The sequence below is a fragment of the Anas platyrhynchos genome, chromosome 4 (genome assembly GCF_047663525.1).
Source record: "Anas platyrhynchos isolate ZD024472 breed Pekin duck chromosome 4, IASCAAS_PekinDuck_T2T, whole genome shotgun sequence".
NCBI classification, from domain to species: Eukaryota; Metazoa; Chordata; class Aves; order Anseriformes; family Anatidae; genus Anas; species Anas platyrhynchos.
Genome location: NC_092590.1, coordinates 17902824 through 17914734, shown reverse-complemented (window position 1 = coordinate 17914734; position 11911 = coordinate 17902824). Strand labels below are relative to the sequence as shown.

The 11911-nt window shown below is 44.3% G+C and overlaps 1 long non-coding RNA gene across 4 annotated transcripts in view; it reads right to left on the bottom strand.

The window, feature by feature from the left end:
• The window catches only part of LOC140002425 (uncharacterized), a 26409-nt gene extending 14498 nt beyond the window's left edge, over positions 1-11911 (bottom strand). For 2 of the 4 annotated variants that reach the window (XR_011808912.1, XR_011808911.1), the window contains exons 1-4: positions 11031-11911; positions 9468-9574; positions 4905-4960; positions 2688-2785 (exon numbers count right to left, since the gene is read on the bottom strand). This is a non-coding gene — a long non-coding RNA (uncharacterized lncRNA). The remainder of the gene's footprint in view (positions 1-2687; positions 2786-4904; positions 4961-9467; positions 9575-11030) is intronic. The other 2 variants (XR_011808914.1, XR_011808913.1) reach the window with 1 other exon arrangement.

The window sequence follows — 11911 nt, the reverse complement described above, 5'->3', positions numbered from 1 at the left end:
AGCTGATAGCTGCCCTGGAGAATAATCAGGCACATAATTGCAACCTTCCTCCTCTTTGGTTAGTCCTGCAAAATAGCGCCTGGCCCATATGGTGCTGCTGACACTATAGAAATGATGCTATGGATTAATTACAGCTGGGGACACTAGGAGGGGGGAGCTTTGTGTGCGTGGCTCTCCCACGAGGTGCGCAGTTGCGAAGCAACCTGACACATCTGCCAGGGCTGTCTAAGAAACTATTAGCCAGTTGCTACCTCCTGTGCTCAAGAGCTGCAGGCAATTTCACAGTAATAGTTTCTCGGTTTCTTTCACGCAGGCAACCATGGTGCAGAGATACTGACTTAAATATGTATCACAGAATGGCATCCTTAATAGAGGCTTTACAGGAACAAAATGTATATGGGTAATCCACTAAGGCTGGTTGCAGCTGACAGCTTCGTTATTGCTCTGAAGACGCGTGTCGGGCACCACGGACCGGGAGCAGGAAGAAGCCGTAGGAACAGACAGCTCAGATTCAGGTCCCGGGGATGATTCTGCATCCCACCCACATGGGCTCAGGGGTAAAATCAGAAGGCACTGTTCAGGGAGTGCCAAAAAATGCAGTATTACTGCACCGTAGAGAAGAGCAGGTGAGTTACAAGGACACTGAAGCATTCCCCAGCTTGCGGATAGGGCCTCAAGCTGGTTTCCTTCTGCAAACCCAAGGAGAAGGGAGGCTTTTATGCAGCAAGTCTAGGCATGGAAGCATGGAAGTCACCTCGTGTGGTCTGACATACAAATTATTTTTTTCAGTAAGAGCAAAGCTGAACTTGAAAGCAAAAGTAGTTTGAGTATGTGTATGTGCAGAAGTAGGTTTAAAGCTCGCCACAGGTGAATGAGGTAGGAGATCACTCTGGTGCATCCTGGTCACTTGATTTAAAGCATCATTTAACCCCTTTGGAAAACAACATGAATCCTCAGAGCCAAGGCAGTCTCAGTTTTGACGATGCCATCAAGATGTGCACGCAGTACCCAGAGACACCTCTTCCTTTTGCACCACTTCCCCTTAGCAGTATGCCCTGCCCAAACAGAAAAAATCCACTAAAGGATTTGGCCCTGGAGGGACGCATTAGCTGGCGTTATTTTCTCAGTCGTCAAGTTTCAGCAATTCAGAACAAGTAGCAATGCCTCTCTGTATGGCTTTAATGACATTTGCTGTCAGAGACATGAGCCATTGGAAAGGACAGGGCTGTAACTTTATTTTAAGCTGGATAGGCTGTAGCTAAATCTTCTGAATCCCTTTCAGCTTTGGAAATGGCTTTCCCCTATCTCTGCCTTCTACCTGGTGCTTTCACATAGTGCTAAAAGGGGAATGGTACTTTTAATCTTGAAAATGCCTTTAGGGCTTTGGAGTGGATCATTTTAAAGTCAACAGTGTTTAAAACACATTAATGAGGGTATTCACCATAAAACAGTTTTATTTCTGTGCGTAACTGATAAACACGAATGTGAGAGAATATAAGGGAAAATAGGTGGGAAAACAGTTGTGCTTGCAAAAGCAAACAAATTGTGGATCCACAATGAGAAGAGTATCATATTTATTTTAACACTAAGGCTGGTTGTGAATTTTCCAGTTAAACATCTTTTGTTTTTTTCTTTCTTCCTGGGAAAATGCTCATTTGTCTTGACTGAAACCACATGTCCTCATATAAATTAGGTTTTGCTGCAAAACAGGCCAGCCTTTTGCAGGAGAACCCACCTACCTGGCTCCTGGGCAATCCCCCTAGCAAGCCAGGGCTGAGGGCTGGGTGGCAATACTGGCCACCACCATTTTCTCTGCCACCTCCAGCCCATTTTTCCCCCTTGTAGACAATGCTGGAGAAGGAGATGCACAGAAAGAATGCAGAGGGTAATGCAAAACGGGTGAAGGCAGAAGCAAATGGGATCGTTGCTTCTTAGCAGGCAGGAAAAATAAAATTTTAAAAAATTGAAACAATCCTAAAAATAAGAAAAAAGCAGGTCGGGTGAATTGTCAGACATCATCCCGTTTGCTTTGCCTTTTGTCTCTAACAGTGGAAGACCTGATAGCCCAAACATGAACTGCATGTGTGTTAATGGTGATATGCAAGTGCTATCAGCCTTTGGTAAAATGAACTGGGAAAAAAAAATCCAGCCAATCATTTAAATCAGGCACTTGTTCAGCTCTTAAGGATGTACAATATGATTATAAAACAAATCAATAAGCTCTCAGACTTTCTGAATGTTGTCACAAATGATTAAGTTACATGGATGGGTCTGAATTTTCTCCCCCCCGCCCCCTCAAGCAAGTCCAAAGTGTCACATCTGGACTGAGCTGCATGGATGTAGCTCCGAAATTTGGATTTTTGTTTGCTGCCCTCCCCAGAGGACACTTACCAAGTGAAAAACGGGCTAGAGCTCTAACACAGCATGCAGTTGTAGTGATACCCTTCTTTTAACGTGGGTAAGAATCAGCTTTTAAGAGCCATTAGGACCCAAAGGAAAATATGTTACTTTTACTGGATATTTCTATGGATTTGGAGCTTGTAAGCAGCATGCTTTGTGTAAGCAGCATCTCATAACAAGCACACTACAAAAGAGGCAGCGCCCATCCTTGCAGCTGACTTTTTGGAAGTGTTCACCATCCACAAACAGATACTTAAAACTCTTGAAGGCCATGTAGAGAGACTCACCATGAGTAGCGTGATGTGGTGAAAGGCAGAGTATTCTCGAAAATCTGGCAGTTCTCATCTCAGTTGCCATTGCCCGTGTCCCCTGTAGTTATTTAGACCTGTGCAAGGCCAAATTGGACAGGTTTTAGGGACAAGAAATCCCACTCGCCCCATTCAACTGTGTTGCAGTGCTGAGGGCCTTTAACAGATTGAAATGCAAAGCAAAAAAAAAAATCATGTAATAATGCATTTACATTACCACCGTGCTCTGGGCTCCACAACAATTTTAACTTAGCCCCCACGAGGCCACGCAGTAGTTTTGACTGCGGACGTGTTTACTTTAATATTGTAATAGCTGTGTGTAAAGTAATTGATTTGTAGTCGCTATAGCAACTATAACCTTGTATTTTCTAATGCCTGGGTTCAAAATGTTAACCTGAATGTTTTTTTTTTTTTTGCCATAGAATTCACATTTTGTTCCTTTCATTTCTGGGGTGTGTTTTTTTCTCCTTTGGCAAGGAGCATTGTTCCAACTGATGGATTTAAGAACACATTTTCAAGAGAAAATGTTTTAAAACAACCAGCATTTCCTGCTACGATGCTGTGTTCCCCAGCACTGGTGGCAGGTTAAATACATCTCTAATCATGGTAAACTGTGAGAAATGTTAACTTCTAAAAAGAGTCAATTTCATTATTGCCTGATGCTTTACTCTGAACTGGTGCACCTGCAGTGCTGGGAAACAGTACCCAAAACTGATACAAATGGCCTAGCTGAACTGGAGTAGCAGGCTTAAAAACTCCACCCAGCTAGCATCACCTGTGTTTCATTAGGATTCGTTTTGGAGAGGCCTGGAGCCAGCCTCTAAAACCAGCAGCTTTAGCTTCAGAAGAGTTTGGTGCCCAGCTATGGGAGAGGCTGGAAGCTGAGTTTTGGTGAATTTTCTTCTGTTGATTAATTTGCTCCACGGGCAGTCCTGCCAGGTAAGCCCCTGAGAGGTGTATAGTTGTCATCTTTGAAAATCCTCTTTCTTTGTCTCCTTCATTACACTAATCATCTCTTCCTGCTCTTGTTAGAAAATAAGATTAATTTGTTCTTTGTCTCTCTTTTGGGGCTTTCTGAAATGGGCTGGTTTTATTTTCCCCTGCATCCTCTTTAGCTTTTTCCTCTTTGGTGTATGTGTTACTGAAGTGAGAGGTAGCCTGCTTCATAGTTTCAAGAAACATTAAAAAAAAATAGTGTTGTTTGGTAGGGAACTTTAAAAATAAAATCCAAGAAACCTTCTGCTCTCCAACCCTGACACAGAATGAAGACTTTGAACTGATTTTTCATGTTGCTCTGAGTGTTGAAGCCTTGCTCCTTCTTCTTCCTGCTAAATGCTATATTTCCAAGTTTATTCCAGGGTTATTTCCAAAAGCATGGAGATCCTTAACACTAATAAGAAGTAGTAGGGTAGCCAAGGAGAAGGGAAAGCTTGATTCTTCAAGCAAATGAGGTCTGAGACAGTTAAATATTTTCATGTGAAGAAAGCAAAACTTTCCTTACTCCTATAGCAGCACTGTTGGGGTGAGGTATCTAGCTTCACGTGAAGCAGCACGGGCAATAAATTTGTTTGCTGCAAAAGTGCACTTTAGGTGGTTGCTCTATTGGCAAGTGTGTCCCTGAGCTTTGGAAGCAGTTTTGGATGAAAGAGAGAAGGACATGTTTCACGGAAGGGTGTGGGAACAAGGTGAAAGTTAAGAAACAAAGAAATGCCTCAGTTTTTAATGTGGGGACCAAATTTTTTCAGTGAGGTGAAGTATCATTGACTATATTATCACAGGCATCAAAATATTTAAGTAAGGGAGTAGTTCTGGTAAAGTTTAGGTATTTAGGTGCTTAGTGTGTGATTGAGGATGAGAGACCGCAAGTGTTTACAGAGGCATTTGCTGAAGCCTGTGTGTCCACAGTAAGCCAAGCGTGAGTCTGTGAGCTGTGCCACTTCTTCCCTGGGCCACAGAGTGCCTGGATCCATAGCATGAATATTTTCACATTGATACTTGATAAGCTGATGCTCTGTGGGACTGATGTAAAACAATCTGCTTTTATATCTGTAACTACCACTGATGTTGCTAGTGTGTTGGCTCAGGTAGCCCAAAGCACTTTTTGGTGACCTTCCACATTGCCTTCCCTGTGGAGCCAATGGCTGTGCTGCTACAGCCCTATCAGCATTAAGGCTAGCAGATTCATGGTGTAAATACCTGTGTCAGGATGTTCTTGAAGCCTTCCTCAGAGGTTACAGATGCGCTGGAGATGCCTGGAAGAAAACACGCAGGTAAAAGAGAGATCAAGAAAACAAAATCATTAAGAAACTGCTAGAAGTACTCCATAGGAAGCAGTGTGTGTGTGTCCTGGGGTGCCTCTGAGAGATTGATGGGGAAAATTTGTTTGTTGTGCTGTTTTATTTTGCCATTTCTTGTCCTTTGCGTGGCAGAGCTGCAGCTGAACACTTCTTCATGTGCTAGAAATGAGGAAGGCTGCTTCCATGGGTCTAATGGAGCCACAGAAAAACCTTTTGAGGCCTTGGCTGAGATGGTATTTAATTTAAAGGAAAAGTCTTTCTGGTCAGAACGGATGCATTCCTCCCTTTGGGCCGGGGTTGGGTGATGGTATCAGATGCTGCTTAAGAGGTGTGGATGTAAAAGCCATCTGTAGTCACAGATACATGACCCAGTGGTTAAGTAATGGAGTAACATGCCAACACAGCCGGCTGCTCCCTAAATGTGTAGCCAGAAAGTGTTTGCTTCCATTTTTGAATTGCTTTGCGGGTGCTAAGTGGAGCTATTGCATTACCAGCAATTAAGGCACTTCTCCTCCCAGAGGCTGCTCGGGTGCTGCTTGGCCCCGGCACAGAAAGTGCTGCGGGCTCACGGAGCGGGCGGGCTGACCTGGCACAGAGCATGAAGATAATGGAAATCTCTTCTCCTCCCGCTGAAAATCGAGCCTTTTCAGACCACGTTGCCACAGGGGTCTCTGCACCCTGGGGGGCTGGATGCTTTCTTTGCAGACGGCTTTATACAGAGGGTAGAAAGAAGGCCAATTGCACCCACAGCTCCCTTTGCCACCCTAGGCTGGCTCCAGTTACAAATCCACTTCCTTCTGCCAGTTCATAGCATCTGCAGCGCTAATTGGAACTATTTTTATCATTCTCTTTTTAAAGCACCCCCTTTCCTCTAGGAGGAGATGGGAGAAATGAAGTGGGTCCCCCAGACCTACACATAATGAATGCTGTATTTCATGTGTGCTCTGGAGAGGTGAAAAAAGGGCTGGGTTGAGTAACCTGGGTGTAAGCAGCTTTTAATAAGGTATATTCATGTGCCAAAGCGAATCATTCTGGTCCATTGGGTAAATATGTATCAAAGTAATTTTCAAAATACTTCTCCGCAGCCAATGAGCTGGAAAGGGTCAGTCCAACCATGCATTATTTTTTAATGCATACGCTTATTTATTGGATTGAGGGAGGAACACAAGATCTTTCCGGTTACTTGACCAGCTGAAGCTGTCTTCTTGTGGCACAGCAACTCTGTTTGGAAGGAAGGTTAGTGCTCTTCTCCCCTGGTGTTGGGGGTGCTCGGTGGAGGTACCCAGATCCACCACAACAGGGCAAAGGCTGTACCTGCGTCTTGCCTTCTGAGCTCTTACCACGTTTTGCATGAAATCCTGTGAGATGGGAGGCCCTGAAGCAAGCCCAAGGGCAATGGGTAAGATACCCCCTTGTTTTGAGAATGTTCCTAGGGTTGTGTGTGATCAGAAACCCGGTGGCTTGGCGCTGTTTTTTTCAGCGTGCAGAGCAGGCTTGGAGCACCTGGAAGCTTTCTATCAACCTAGTGTGGTGCCTGATGAATTTTGGTGAGCTGTGTGTAGGCAACATCTGTGCGATGTTTTTTTCAGGATCATGGTTTTGTGGTTTAAATTCTAACTGGTGATCTCTTCAGGAGCCTACGTTCAGTTTTGGACGAGGACAAAACATGGACAGAACTTTAGTTTTGAAGATTCAAAACTAAAAAAAAGTTGGAGTCAGTAGCAGAAGTGAGATTAAACTTGGATTCATTCATGTGTTTTTAGATCAACTTTAATTTTGCTACAATAAATCATAAAAAAAAAATCTGGGACAGTTTGACATAGACATGCAGCCAGCTGCTAGTCCCAATACCTAGCCTGGGGGTCAAGGGGAGGAGAGGGATTTTGTGCCAAGCTCTCGACCCTTAATGGAACACTTTATCTTTATTGTGTATTTGTAGCCTTAGCACCTAGGAATAAGGGGGCAACAGCAGAAATGCCCGGTTTCCACTTCAAGCACCTAAACAACAGAAGCAATCAGTCACTTGCCTCCTCTGTAGAAAAAAAAGAGCATTTTCAAAACATTTTCCAAGCAGGAATTTGCATGTGCCATATTCCATCACTAATGTATCTCCAGCTGTAGCACTTTGTAAGCATCCACAGATGGCTCACGTTCCTGGTTGGGATTTATAATTCGGTGGTTTGTGTTTTTAAGTAAAACCTCAAGTGCTAAATAAAGAAAATGTCAGAACTCTTTAACAATGGAAAAAGGGTCTAATTCAAAGGCACAGCTGTGGGACATCGTGGGAGTTGAATGAAACAGGAGGCTTTTCCTTGGAGGAGCTGGATATTATATTGAAACCATTATTTTTTCCCTAGTAAAGTCTCTGGGCCTGATGACAGGGGCTGGGAGCTGTGGGTTGCTTTGCATCTGCTTTCTCCCGTGGGTGCTGGTGGGTACAAGGGCAGCCAGCAGCTCACAGAGGGTTGGGACTGTGGTGCTGTAGTTTGCAGAGCAGAGAGATATGATCTGTCCTGAGGATTCTGCTGAGGGTAATATCCAGGTCTGTGTGCGTATATCTGGGTGTATATATTATATATGTTTATGTGTATCCACCTATATAAGGAAAATATACCCATCAGCTCTCACAGGTGATGATGGATGGTGTTAATGATGGTAACAGCTATGCATCTACTTTTTTTTTTTCCCTGTGCTTTTCCTCACTTATTGCAGTGAAATGGACATCAAACAGTTCCAGCCTGTAACTCTCTTCTTGCCCATAGCTAGGAGGAAACACTCTATTTTAGTCACTTTTGAAGCAAACCAGTAGTGAATGAGAGGGTTAAGATTTCAAAACAGGGATGAAATGAAGTGCTGCTTTAAAGTGAGTGGAGCTTTTTGTATTGGGCATGTTAATATTTTTAATTGTCTTTGGTCTCTTCTTCTTAGTGTTGTTATCTATTTGCCTACCAGCGCAGCAGGGAGGGAGCAATGTGGGCACACTGAGCATACCAGCAAGTTCTTGCTTGCTCTATCAATAAAAAGCACTTCAGTCTTCAACAATTCTTGATTTTCGGAGCACCTTAAAACCAGTGCAAGCCAGTCCTTGGGTGTGGAAAACTGCAGGAAGGCAAACACCTGGGGACGAAAGTTTTGCTTCATTTTTTGGTGTTGATATGCTAGCTTTGTTTTTCCAAATATTGATGTGATTTTTTTCCTGTCTTTGTTTTTTCTTCTGTACACATACTGGGACGCATACAGGGATAACCATTAAATTTTTTTGGTTGGTGTTAGTCCCCTTCTTGCGATTGCGTGAGCTGCCCTGACTTTGCAGGATGATTCAAGATGAAGAGCTGGGGTATAACTGGCATTTGTGGTGAAGGAAGAATGCCCAGCTTCTTGCTTTTAGTGTGATTAATCATCCTGTAAAAGATACTGCTGTGTAAGTATGATGGCCTTTCTAAAGAGGCAGGGCCAGGAGGATAAGGTCTGTATTGAGCCCCATGAAGCTGCCCCTGGAATAACATCTTGCATTTTCCATGATTGCCCTTCAAAATGAAAGATGTGGGAGCTGCCCAGAAGCTCTGCCCGTTTCGCTTTACAAAGAGCAAACTGAAAAGTGATTTGATCAAAGCCTGAATATAGCCATGTTTTCTTTAGCTAAAGAGCTCTTCAGTGGAGCACACATGGGTGCAACGAGCTTTGAAGGCTGAAAGCTGAAGGCTACAAAACAAAGGGTCAGATTTTAACAACGAGGGAATTAACTGTTAAAAGAGTTCCTCGGGAGATGTGGTGCATCTCCTTTTGCCTTAAGACTTTAGAGCGTAACTGTATGCTTCTCTCTCAACTGTGTTATGACTCAGACTAAAACTTTCTAGCGCAGCTGCGGCGTAGCTGGGTACTAAGTTCACTGCTTGCTGTTCATAGATTTCTACCCTCAGAGTTTTTCAAGCTGAGCTTTAGTTTAGAATACATATGAGGAGGAAATGCAAAATCGCCTTTCAAACAAATATTACAAAATACTTTCAGAACTCTTTTGTGGTCTATTACTAATTATTTTTGTGTAGTTCCTGATGGTTTCTCAATGATCTGAGTGGTCTCAAGCTGACTGAGGTCTGGTGCCCCATTTTTTGGGGCACCAGAGCCAAAACTGAGCTATGCTGAATTGAGCAACTCCTATTCTGTCTCTGGATTTGCTTCCCCTTACATTTATTAATTGTCAGTTGATAGCAGATACCTGAAATATTCTTATTTTATTCACTTACTTATAAATTAACCCTCCTTTTTTTTTCTAACCAAGCTCATCAGACACATTTAACATCCAAGATGAAATTTGGTCTTGATAGTGGTGATGCTGTACACCTAATTCTCATGTCACTTAGGTTTGCTTAGCCATCATAAATAATCTTTTTATTATTTTTTTTTTAAACTCAAATATTTACTGGTTAATTTCAGTTATTTGGAGGCTTAAGGGCAGAAATACCTTGGGGTAGCAAAGACAGTCCAACGAGGAATAGCAACTGTGATGAAGCTGCAGTTGGAGCACTTGGTAGGGTGGAGAGAGGACCAACAGCATCTGTGTGATGAGACCTGCGAAGGGAGAGAACAAAAACTTCCCTGTTTCCATCTGCAATCACATTGCCACAGGGGGAAGCACCAAAGCATGAATTGCATTTACAGTATGGGAGCATTTGGCTGAATTTAGCAGGCAGCATAGGGATAAGATGAAATTGCAAGCCCGGGAAGTGTCAGATTTTAAGATGTATTTAGGTGCTTACAGACACTTCCTTGGGATGCCTATGGCACCTCCAGTTACAACATACCTTTCATAACCTATGGCCAACATGATTTAGGAATAGAAATTCACGTTCCTGTAAGAATTACTGTGCTTGGCTGCTTGCAGAGGGTAGGAGGGTTGAAATTTCTGCCAAGGCATCAAAGAGGGTGTCAGAGGCCACCCTTGATGAAACCAGCATCAACACCTGCCTCTGGGCAATAGCAGCAAAGAGGTTGAGCCTTAGGGATCATAGCTTTGTGAGAAAGTTATTTGCAACTGTGATTTATAACACTGCTTGCTACAGGGGTCATAATGATGTCTCTTCTCACTCTGTGTTGGACTTGCAAGTCCAGGGAATCACCCAGAGAGAGGCTGGCAATTGGCAAATGATTTAATGCTGCTGTTTGATAGAAAGAGATTAAAATGTGTGTTGTGGCGAGCTGATGCTCAAGTCCAGAAAACATGTCTCTTCTTCCCATCCTTTTGACTGCCCAGCAATAAATCTATTGGCCTGAGATGCCCACCCAATAGTAACAAAAATACACTCTTTGTCATCTGAACTATTCATTGCATTTATAGATCATAGAGCTGGGCAACGTCATGATTGATTGAGCAATTCTCCATCTCCCCTGATTGCCCAGGACTTGCAGCCTAAACAAGGTCACTGACCTGACCCCAATTACAGTGGATCAAAATAAAAAGAGGGATTTAGCACTGTCTTTTCCTGCTCATCTTAGATTGGAGAAGAGACAACTCTTCAACTGCTGAGAAGAATAATGATTTATTTGGTAACTTCTATCTAACATCATGCTGTAGGATGCTGAGTGCCCAGCTGGTGTAAATCAACGGGAGCCCTTTGGGAGCTGCTGAATTTCTGGGGACCGCTCCCAGTTTGCACCAGTTGAGGCACTGGTAACACATACGGTCCCTTCTTCTGAGTGAGCCTACTCCCTGGCTGAGGAGAAGATGGTCCTGGTGGAAACCTTTATCTTCCTCAACAGAACTGGGGGAGAAAAGATGACGAAAACACTTGTGGGTTGAGATAAAGACAGGGAGATCACTTATGAGTTACCATCAGTGGCAAAACTGCTTGCAGTTGGGGAAAATTAATTCATTGCCAATTAAATTAGACTTGGATAGTGAGAAACAATGAGAACATTCAAACACCTTTCCTCCACCCTCTGCTCTTCATTCCTGACTCCCCTACCCCCTGATGGGAGTGGTGCAGAGGGATGGGGGCTGGGGGTTTTGGTTATTCCATAAAAATACCTCTCTGCCGCTCCTTCCTCCTCACACTTTATCCCTGATCCACCGTAGGGTCTTCTCCACAGGCTGCCATTGCTGCAGGAGATATGCCTCAGCTCTGGTGTGGGGCTTTGGTGGGCTACAGGGCGGATCTCTACCCTGGCACCAGGGGCACTTCCTCACCCTTTTCCTTTTTGCATCACCTTGGCGCTGGCAGGGCTCTATCTCCAATTTTTTTCTGTATTTCCCCCCCTCCACCCTCCACTCAGTGCTGCCAATATGGCTGACAGGCTGTACGCTGTGGAGGGGCTGTTGAGGAACCTTCTGGAACATTCCGGAACTTTCCAGAACTGTCCTCTCCTCAGAGGCCACATATAGAATAGAGTAACAGAATCATTAAGGCTGGAGAAGACCTCCAGGATCATCTGGTCCAGCTATCACCCTACTACCACACTCACTCACTAAACCATGTCCCTAAGCACCACGTCCAACCTTTCCTTGAACACCCCCAGGGACGGTGACTCCACCACCTCCCTGGGCAACCCGTCCCAGTGCCTGGCTGCTCTTTCTGAGGAGAAATGTCTCCTCATTTCCAACTTCAACCTCCCCTGGCACCACTCGAGGCCATTCCCTCTCGTCCTATCGCTAATTCTCTGTGAGAAGAGGCCGACCCCCAGCTCCCCACACCTCCCTTTGACGCCCACAAGATGGCGGCACAGGAGTTGGCGAGTTCAGCTCTCCCTCAGCAGTTTGGCCAAAGGCATCCTCCAGGAGCTGAGCTTTTCCTCCAGATACCGAGCTTCTCTTCCAGCAGCTGAGCTTCTCCTTATTTTTCTGCCTTATTTCAGCTCACTTGACCCCGGTGCTGCGTGCAGCCATCTTGTGAAGGCTGCAGAGCAGGTCAG